Below are 10,435 nucleotides of genomic sequence, written 5' to 3' on the forward strand. Positions count from 1 at the left end.
GGATGGGGTGTGACCCAGGCTCAAGTGGTCAGAGGAAGATTCTCAAAGGAGATGGGCTCAGAGAGAGCCCTCTCTTCACCCTCGCGTCCCCATTGCCAGTGACTAGACCAGTGCCTTGTAAACAATGTGTGTTCAGTAGATATTGGTTGAATGAATGAATCAGTGAGTGGAGGAGCCATTCCTGCAGAGATCCAGGAGTGTTTGGAAATGCTTTTGTTATAACAGCTAATACAAATAGCTGCTCTTGTTTTGCTCTTATTATGTGCCAGGCGGTTAGGCTTAATGATTTGAATTTCTTTAAAACCTGAATCATCACAACAATTCAAAGAATTAATTACATTACTACCCGGTTTTTCAGGTAAGGGCTATACTGACATTTGTGGTACAGGGAATGGAATTTTATGTTATAGACTCTTGAATGTTCTTGTTATTCCTTTTAATCTGAAATGCTTTAAAAACAACAACTGTCACATTTTAATTAGTCAAAATGCTAGGAAATGTGGTGTTCTGATTCATCTAATTTTCTATCGAACACATTTGTTAAAGTTCTATATAAAAATAATAGTTTCGGGTGCCTGGGTGGCTCAGTCGATTAAGTGTTTAACTTCAGCTCGGGTAAAGACCTCGCAGCTCGGCAGGTTCAATCCTGGCATCAGGTTCTCTGCTGTCAGCAAGGGGCCTGCTTCAGATCCTCTGTTCCCCTCTCTCTCTGCCCCTGCCCCCGCTTGTGCTTGCTCTCTCTCTCAAAAATAAATAAAATATTAAAAAAAAAGAAACTTTAAAAAATAATGGTTTCTCTATCTGTTTCGTTCATGTTAGTTATAACTGAACTGTAGAAAGTCTGAGTTGAAAGAAACCGCAGAATTCAGCCAGTCCTATAGTATTTTTTTTATGCATAAAGATACTTAGGCATCAAGATATTAAATGAAACTCTTTTTTTTTCGTCTTTAATGACAGTGAACTTTTGTAGTGAGTATTTATAGTGGGTAAAACTATACCAAGAATGGTCATGAGGGGCGCCTGGGTGGCTCAGTTGGTTAAGTGTCTGATGCTTGATTTCGGCTCAGGTTATGATCTCAAGATTGTGAGATCAAGCCTCTCATCGGGCTCCATGCTGAGGGGGAGACTGCTAGGGATTCTCTCTCTCTCTCTCTCTCTCTCTCTCTCTCTCTTTCTCTCTGCTCCTCCCCCACTCATACTTTTTCTCTCTCTCAAAATAAATAAACATAAAAAAAACAACAACCCAGAAGCACAGCAGAAACTAGCATCGCATGTTTAATATTAAAAAAAAAATACAAAAGAATGGCTACCATTTGGTAAGCACACAAGTCCTGTGTTTCACTAACAATTCCTTTCCTCTTCATAAGAACTGCAATGACATAGTCGTTAGAACGCCCACCTTACTGATAGACACACCTGAGGCTTAGGGGCCTAAGTAACTTGCTCAATGTGACATTAACCCTAACTGGTAGGCCTGGGATTTGAAGTCAGATATACTCCTCCAATATACCATGCTGCCTCTCCTTAAATAGGATAGATTAATAATAAAAATATTTTAGAGACTGGTTGTGACAATTATAACAGTTTGGATTGACAGTTTACTTGTCCCAGGACACTGGAATTTATGTTACTTTTGTTCACTTTGAAGGTTGCAGCAAACTTATCTCCACCCCAAAAGAAAGCAAAGGGTAGAAAAAAATTCCAGTTATTTATATTTCAGTTAATATGCGTAGCATCACACATCCGATGATCAACAAAATCCGGTCATTTGGACAGTGAGACAGAGGGCTCTGGGCAACTACAGACAGGGAAACTTGTCAGAGACTCTTGGGGAAACCCCTACCTTAAGAAAATCCCTCCATGATGACAAAGTGTCCCAGGGACCTTTGAGATTCTCTAAGGGCTGATAAAGTGCAATCTAAACACCAGTGGCCGATACTATCTTTCATGTCTTCTCTGAATGACTGAGGATTTTGGCCTCTGATAGTCTTTTCTCCTCCTCTTCCTCATAGGAAGTTCCTGGCTGGAGAAACCCCCAATATGGGTGGGCTAAAGAGAAAGGACTCTGGGGCTGCTTGGTCTTCCCCAGGGGCTGCTTTAAAGATCAACTTCAGCTTTTATTTTATCTATCTATCTATCTATCTATCTATCATCTCATCATCATCATCTACCTATATATCATTATCTATTCTGGAGGAGTTGGGGGATTATAATGAACAGCTATCAACCAACCAATAGAGCCTAGGGATTAAGTTAATAAAACATGGCTTCCAGAGATTGGAGAAGCCAGCCCCAAAGTAATTTTAGCCATGCGAGGCCATTTGAGGGTGGGTTTAGATATCACTTAGTCCTTGGAGTTGAGGAGCCCCTGAGCCCTGACACTGTACCCCCCATCCATCATGCTCCACACACATCCACTACAGGGGCATGCTGGAATTCTAATTTATCTAGTCATTATAGATCGAGGAGCAGATGATCTCTACATTCATGAGTACACATTTGATTATTTCTGCAAAGTCACTGTTTTGCAGCATTCCCAGAAAAAGCCTTAATCTCAGGGTTACAAATCAGTCACTACAAAAAACATTTATGAATTACCTGCTGCAAATCTTTAGATAAAACATGTTGAATTTTAGAAGTTAGGTAGAAAGATATCTCAAGGAAAAGGGCAGAAAAAAAAAATCCTCATTTATCTGAAATGTAAACGTCACAATCTTGGTTGAGCTAGTCCTTTGGCCTTTTCTTCTCATACCCAAATGGATCATCATAGCCTTCTTGGCCATTGAAATCAGTGTTATGAGAAAGGAACCAAGGACATCTACATTTTATAACAAAAGACTATCAAGGGATACACTATTTTCTGTGACTGGAATTTACACCCTGCCATCCCAGCTCCCCCGTGGGGTTTATAGCTCCACTGTAGACATACCATCCTATACTGTGATTACTCCTTTGCTTCTTTGCCTCCCCCACCAGGCCAACTTCTTTAAAGGTAGCTTACAGTGCCTATCTCACTGTGCTTGTCTTTGATAGAATTCTACAGGAAAACATCTACATGAGACAGGGATTTGTGTGCGGGGATATTCTCACACCTGAGAGGGAATGAAGGCAGTAGGATGGGTAGAGGAAAGAGTCGAAATGGAAAACCTCATGAGATCCCATCAATACCTTGGGTAACTCTAAAGCTGGAATGACCCCTTCAGAACCCTCCCCTCTTGAGGCAAAGGAAGTGGGCTTTCATTACTCATCTGCTAGTCATTGGATGAAGGTTGGCTCTCCCAGTGGAGGCCTCAAGAAAGGCAGCTTTCACGGGCCAGAGAGCAGTTCCCAGGAAATAACTCACCTAGAGTTGTCAGCTGCTGCCCAAACTCTCCAAAGCTAAGGGAATAATGAGTGTGCTTTATTTAATTCTGGATGCAGGGATCTGGGTGGTAATGCCATAGCATCCACTACAGTACTCAAAAAATATTCTTTTTTTTTTTAAGTTTATTTATTTATTTTGAGAGAGACAGAGAGAGTGCAGGTGCGGGAGGGGCAGAGAGAGAGGGAGAGAGAATCCCAAGCAGGCTCCACAATGCCAGCGGCAGAACCCAACATGGGGCTTAAACCCATGAAGCTGTGAGATCATGACCTGAGCCACAACCAAGAGTTGGACGCTTAAGTGACTGAGCCACCCAGGCACCACTAAAAAATATTCTTAAATAAGAGACATTATAGTCCAGCCATTTCTCTAAGTGACTGGTGTTTTTGATGTCATATATGTAAGAGGAATATTTTAACCAACTGAGGATGTATCATGCATAGCTGTTAGTTCAGAAGCATCACTTTTAGGGATCCGTGATATAGCTACCCATGATATAGCTCATACAAATTTGTGTGAGCACAAATTTGGTTTGACATATAATTAACTTCACTTATCCAGTATGATCTGCTTGAAGAAAGTCTGAGACTTGGGTTGAAAGGCCTGGGTTCTTATTAGAACTCTGCCATTTAGGGGCGCCTGGGTGGCGCAGTCGGTTAAGCCTCCGACTTCAGCCAGGTCACGATCGCGCGGTCTGTGAGTTTGAGCCCCGCGTCAGGCTCTGGGCTGATGGCTCAGAGCCTGGAGCCTGTTTCTGATTCTGTGTCTCCCTCTCTCTCTGCCCCTCCCCCATTCATGCTCTGTCTCTCTCTGTCCCAAAAATAAATAAACGTTGAAAAAAAAAATTAAAAAAAAAAACTCTGCCATTTACTACAGCACAAGTCATTATACTTCTTTGTTCTTGTTCTCAGTGTTTGCATCTGTAAAATGGCAAAAATGATACTTTGGCTGACCCCTCCACAGGGCTGTAGTGCACAATAATACAAAGGACGCTTGTCAAAGCCTTGGCATGAGGAGCCCTGGATGCTGAGGGCAGTGCAGATGTACAGACAGAGAGGAATGGGCGGGGGGTGGGAGGCGACTGCAAAGGGAAGGGGTGAGGAAGAAAGGTGGCATTTTCCTGAAGTAAGAAAACCATCTCTTGCTGCTTCACCACTGCAACTCAGGCTGGCTCAACAGAAGTAAATTCAAAACAAAATAGAACAAAACACAAAAGAGACAAGACAAAACAGTCAATTGAATTATATACATTAAGTAACTCTTTATGCATTTTAGAATGTGTTTCTCACCTTCTCCCCACCAGTAGAGGCTGCAACAATCATATTTTTTTGGGGAAAGGAAAACCACTGTATTTGTTTAGTTCTGGGGGGTTCTTGGCTACATACAATATAGGATCTATCACCTCAACACCACTTTGACTCAACTTGTTCATCCGAAAGCAAGTAGGTGTTCATTTTCTAAGTCTCTCTTTATCTCTCTCTCTCTCTCTCTTTTTGTTGTGGTCGTGGTTGCTTTGGTCTCATTTTTAATCTTTCCTGGTGACAACCCTCTCTTAGTCCCTGTCCTGAAAGTAAGTGATCATCCTTCAGGTCAGGGTAGAGCTAACTAACACGGACTTCCCCAGACACTACCCGCAGCGGTGGAAATGTTTCCTTTGAATTTTAAGCCTTTCAGCACTGATGGCACAAACTTGGTTTTGGCCGAAAACTAGAGAAAAATGTCATGTGGTCAACTCCAGGGAGGTGTAGTTGGCTTATTTCTAACCAGAGGCATTTCCCGACTGGTTGGCCACATGACACTAGTTTTCCCTTCTACCCCAGAGGCTTTCTGCTGCACATTCTGCTCCTCCCTCTACTCTTTCTTCTAATCATCCATCCACACATCCATGCATCCATGCATCCATCCCTCCATCTCCCTCCCATCTGGTTAAGATGCCAGCGTTGGTTGCATTACATATTTCATATTTCAGAATTCCCTTTTGCAACCTCCTGTCTGGGGCTAGATGTGGATGAATTCTGCCTTCAACTTCAACACCTTGCTCCTGGGACCCACATTTTTTCTGGCATGGCCTCCAGCTCTGGGAGCTGGTGATTGGCTAGCAAAGCAGCAGGTGATTGGCTTTCAACAAAGCAGCAGGGCCAGTTTGGGTCAGGTCTGCTTTGTGCTTCCTGTTATTTCAAGACTTAGGGATTAGATTAACCTGGTACTGAACCCTGGCCTTGGAAACAACATGTTTGTTTTTATCCATAAGGTGCCCTAGAAGGAGACCACACCAATGACTGGGAAAGCTGACTTTACTTGGGTTGTAGTAGATCTGGCCTCCATACCACTGCTCTTTTTCCTGTGTAGCCAGATATCTCCTCCCTTAACCCCTGAACCTCTGCCCTGGGGTTTAAAGGAAACCAAGTGTCACATATCATTAGATGGTATATCATTAGATGGAACCATCTTTCTCATGGAAGCCTGCCATGATCCCCAACCCCACCACCACCCAAGGGTAGACTGGGTACCCTTCCTATGTACTCTAATGGCACCATGTACTTTCCCTTGTGTTTTTTGTATCTTTCTCTTCTACAAGCTCCCATGCAATAATTAACAAAACAAAACAAAACAAAACAAAACAAAACAAAACAAAACAAAAAAACCCTCTTGTTCATCATTGATTCTCTAGAGTTTGGAACACAGAAGTGTCAATATGTATTTGCTCCTGAATTAACTGAACTTTGGAAAGTGTGGATCGTCTTCCAGTTTTCTGAGAAGGAAGAAAAATAGCAATATCTATTTTGCTTTTCTGGGTGCCATCAACCCAGGGCTCTGTGGCCCATTAAGAGGCAGTGCTGAGGGTAAGAGGATATTGGCTTCTTACATGTGACTCTGTCTCTCGATGTTTTCTGTCCATCCACACCATCCTCCTTGCTGTACCTAGATCTTGGCAAGCACAGTCTTCTCCATGCAGGGCAGGAGGAGCATGGCTGGCAATGGATAAAGGTGATCAGGAGGATATAGCAAGCTGCTAATAAGTGCCTTTTTCTTCCTGCCTACCCACCTCCATTAATATGGTAGGGAGATATGTGCTTAGCAGTGTATCCATGCTGTCAAGATCCTTGCCAAGCCTCTGTTCTTTCCTTCTTCTTTCTCCCTACTTCTCCCTAAATTCTCTTCCAGTCTTCTCTTCTGTCAGTTAAAAAACCCACCATATCTTATATACCTTAGAGTAAATGATCACTAGTGTATGGCTTAGGTGGCTTCTAAAGCTGGTAGGGATACTATGCAATCTCTGCATGATTTTTTTGTCTTTAAGGTCTATCTCCCCACTGTGTTGTGAGCTCCTCGAAAGTATGGCTCTTTCTCACACTCTCTTACCCCAATGAGTAGAACAGATGCCTTCTCTGCATCAGGACTCTAGTCAATATTTGTTGGGTGAAATTGAAATTTACAGTGTCAGACATCTAGGTCATGATGGATAGATGTACTCGATACCGTCACCTTTTGTCTCCGAGGGGTCAGGGCTTCTAGCCAAGTACATTCTCTTCCTAGCTCTCTGGCTACCTCATACTTACCTTAAAAAAATATCTTCCTCTGAGAAACCCTCTAGGGTGATGCAGACTTGGGCTAGATGTTCCTCCTATGTGGTTGCATAGAACCTTTTACTTCTCAGTATCATCGGAGTGCATGAGAATAATTCTATCATGTTGTAGTTGCCTGTGTAATTTGTCTTTTTCTCTCATGAGGCCAAACATTTCCTGAGGGCAGGGACCTTGTATAGGTCTCCTCTTTTTTTATGATCTGACTTGTTTGAGCAAAGCTATCCAAGAAAACTTTCAGTGAGGGGGGAATGCTCTTTTCTGCTCTGTCCAATGAGGTAGTCACTAGCCAGATGTGGCTATTGAGCCCTTGAAGCTAGCATAATGAGGAACTACATTAATGGTATTTAACTTCAATTCATCTATATTTAAATTTAAATAGCCACAGATGACTAATGGTTGCAGTATTAAGCAGTACTGTTAGAAACCTGTCTGTTATTCTTTCCAAAGAACTTTTAGCATTGTTGATTCTTTATTTTGTTTCTTTCTGTTCTGTTTCAATCAGTTCTGCTCTAATCTTTATCGTCTCCTATTTTCTTTCTTTCTTTCTTTCTTTCTTTCTTTCTTTCTTTCTTTTTAACGTTTATTTTTGAGAAGAGAGAGACAGAGCATGAGCGGGGGAGGAGAGAGAAAGGAGACACAGAATCGGAAGCAGGCTCCAGGCTCTGACTGTCAGCACAGAGCCCGAGGCGGGGCTCGAAACCACGGACCGTGAGATCATGACCTGAGCCAAAGTTGGACGCTTAACTGACTGAGCGACCCAGTCGCCCCTCGTCTGCTACTTTCTTTGCTTTTTTTTCTTCTTGTTCTTTTTCTAACTCCCTAGCTTGGAAGCTTATTATCATTAATTTTAACACTTCTTTCTAATGTATGCATGCAAAGCTGTACATCTTCCTCAAAGTGTTGCTTTATTAGTCTATAGTCTTTTAATCTATAGTAATTAATTTAATCTATAGTATTTTATTTTTTAAAGTTTATTTATTTTGAGAGAGAGAATGGGGGAGGGGTAGAGGGGGAGTGTGAGAGAGAATCTCAAGCAGGCTCCCCACTGTCAGCGTGGAGACTGATGCAGCGCTCAAAATCACCAACCAGGAGTCATGACCTGAGCCAAAGTTGGACTCTTAACCAACTGAGCCACCCACGCACCCCTAATCTATAGTATTTTATTTTATTTTTTTTAATGTTGATTTATTTTTGAGAGAGAGGGAGAGAGAGAGAGGACAGAGCATGAGTGGGGAAGGGGCAGAGAGAGAGGGAGACACAGAATCCGAAGCAGGCTCCAGGCTCCAAGCTGTCAGCATAGAGACCGGAAGCGGGGCTCGAACTCACAAACCGCGAGATCATGACCTGAGCCAAAGTCTGACGCTCAACTGACTGAGCCACCCAGGCGCCCCTATAGTATTTTAAATAAACTTTATTGAGATTTAATTTACACACATTAAAGTGCAAGCTTTAAAATTTTATTTATTTAAATTAAAGTTAGTTAACATACAGTGTAGTATTGGTTTCAAGAGTAGAACCCAGTGATTCATCACTTACATATAATTAACCCAGTGCTCATCCCAACAAGTGCCCTCTTTATTGCCCATCACCTATTTAACCCATCCCCCTCCACCTTCCCTCCAGCAATCCTCAGTTTGTTCTCCGAATTTCAGTGTCTCTTATGGTTTGCCTCCCTGTTTTTCTTATTTTTCCTTCCCTTCCCCTATGTTCATTTTTTCCCCTTCAATTCCACATATGAGTAAAATCATATAATATTTGTTTTTCTCTGATTGACTATTTCACCTAACATAATACACTTTAGTTCTATCATTGTTGCAAGTGGCAAGATTTCATTCTTTTTGATTGCCAAGTAATATTTCATTACACACACATACACACATACATACACACACACACACACCACATCTTCTTTATCCATTCATCAGTCAATGGACATTTTTTTATTTTTTTATTTTATTTATTATTTTTTTAATGGACATTTTAAAAAAAGTTTATTTATTTATTTTGAAAGAGACAGAGAGAGTTTGAGCAGGGGAGGCAGGGGAGGGACAGAGAGAGAGAGGGAGAATTCTCTGTACTCGATGAGGGGCTCAAACTCACTAAAGTGTGAGATCATGATCTGAGCCAAGATCAAGATTCGGTTGCTCAACCGACTGAGCCACCCAGGCACCCCTCAGTTGCTGGACATTTACAGCAGTGCTATCAACAATAAAGTGCACCCTTTTTAAGAATACAGTTAGATGAGTTTCAGTGGATGTATACACCTATGAAACCACCGCCACAATTAAAATATGACCTTCCCCATCTTCCCCAAATGTACCTTCATGACCCTTTGCAGTCATTCTCTCTCCCATTAACCTATTTTTACTAGAAATGTTTTTTGCCTTTTGTAGAATTTCAAGTAAATTGAAACAATTATCATCTACTCTTTGTCTCTGTTTCTTTATTTCAGCAGAATGTTTTTGAGAGTTATCTGTGTTGATGTATGTAACAATAATTATTTCCTTCTTATTACAGATTGGTATTCTATGAGATGGATAGATCACACTTTGCTTATCGATTTATTTCTTGATGAATGTTTGGGTTGTTTTCAGCTTTCAGCTATTATGAATAAAGCTGCCTTGAATGTACACGTACAGGTTTTGGTGTGGAGACATATTTTCATTTTTCTTGGGTAATTACTTAGGTGTGGGATTGTTGGGACATATGGTACATGTAAGTTTAACTTTATAAGAAATGGCTCAAGCGTTAAAAAAAATGCTTGTATCATTTTCGATTTTCACCAGGAATATATGAGAATTTCAGTTTCTCCACATCCTCATCAATACTTGCTATTGTCAGTCTTTCAAATTTTAGACATTCTAATGTGTGTAGTTATCTAACTGTGGTTTTGTGTTGCAGTTCCCTGATGACTAATGATGTTGAACATCATTTCATGTGCTCATCAGACATTTGTGTAATTTTTGTGGTATGACTATTTAAATATTTTACCCATTTAAAAAATTGGATTATCTTCTTAAGCATTCAGTGTAAGACTTCTTTATATATTGCCTTCTTTTTAGTCTTAGGGGAAAACATTTAGTCTTTCAATATTAATTGTGCTACTAGCTGTGGGTTTCTTACAGATGCTCATTCTCGGGTTGAAGAAGTTGGTTCACTTCAAGTTTGCTGGGAGGTTTTATCATAAAAGCGTGTTGAATTTTGTGTGCTTTTTCTTCATCTATTGAAATTATATGTTTTTTAATCTGTTAATATGGCTAATTTCATATAAATATAAATATACAACGTGTATTTTTTGTACCTTTTTGTTAGTATTATGATTTTGAAATTTATATTGTTTTGTGTATCAGATTTATCTTGCATTTTATTTTTTATTTTTTTATTTAAAATTTTTAAATATTTGTTTATTTTTAAGAGACAGAGACAGAGCACAAGAGGGGCAGGAGCAGAGAGAGAGGGAGACACAGAATCTGAAGCAGGCTCCAGG

Source organism: Leopardus geoffroyi, chromosome C3 (genome assembly GCF_018350155.1).
Source record: "Leopardus geoffroyi isolate Oge1 chromosome C3, O.geoffroyi_Oge1_pat1.0, whole genome shotgun sequence".
Classification (NCBI taxonomy): Eukaryota; Metazoa; Chordata; class Mammalia; order Carnivora; family Felidae; genus Leopardus; species Leopardus geoffroyi.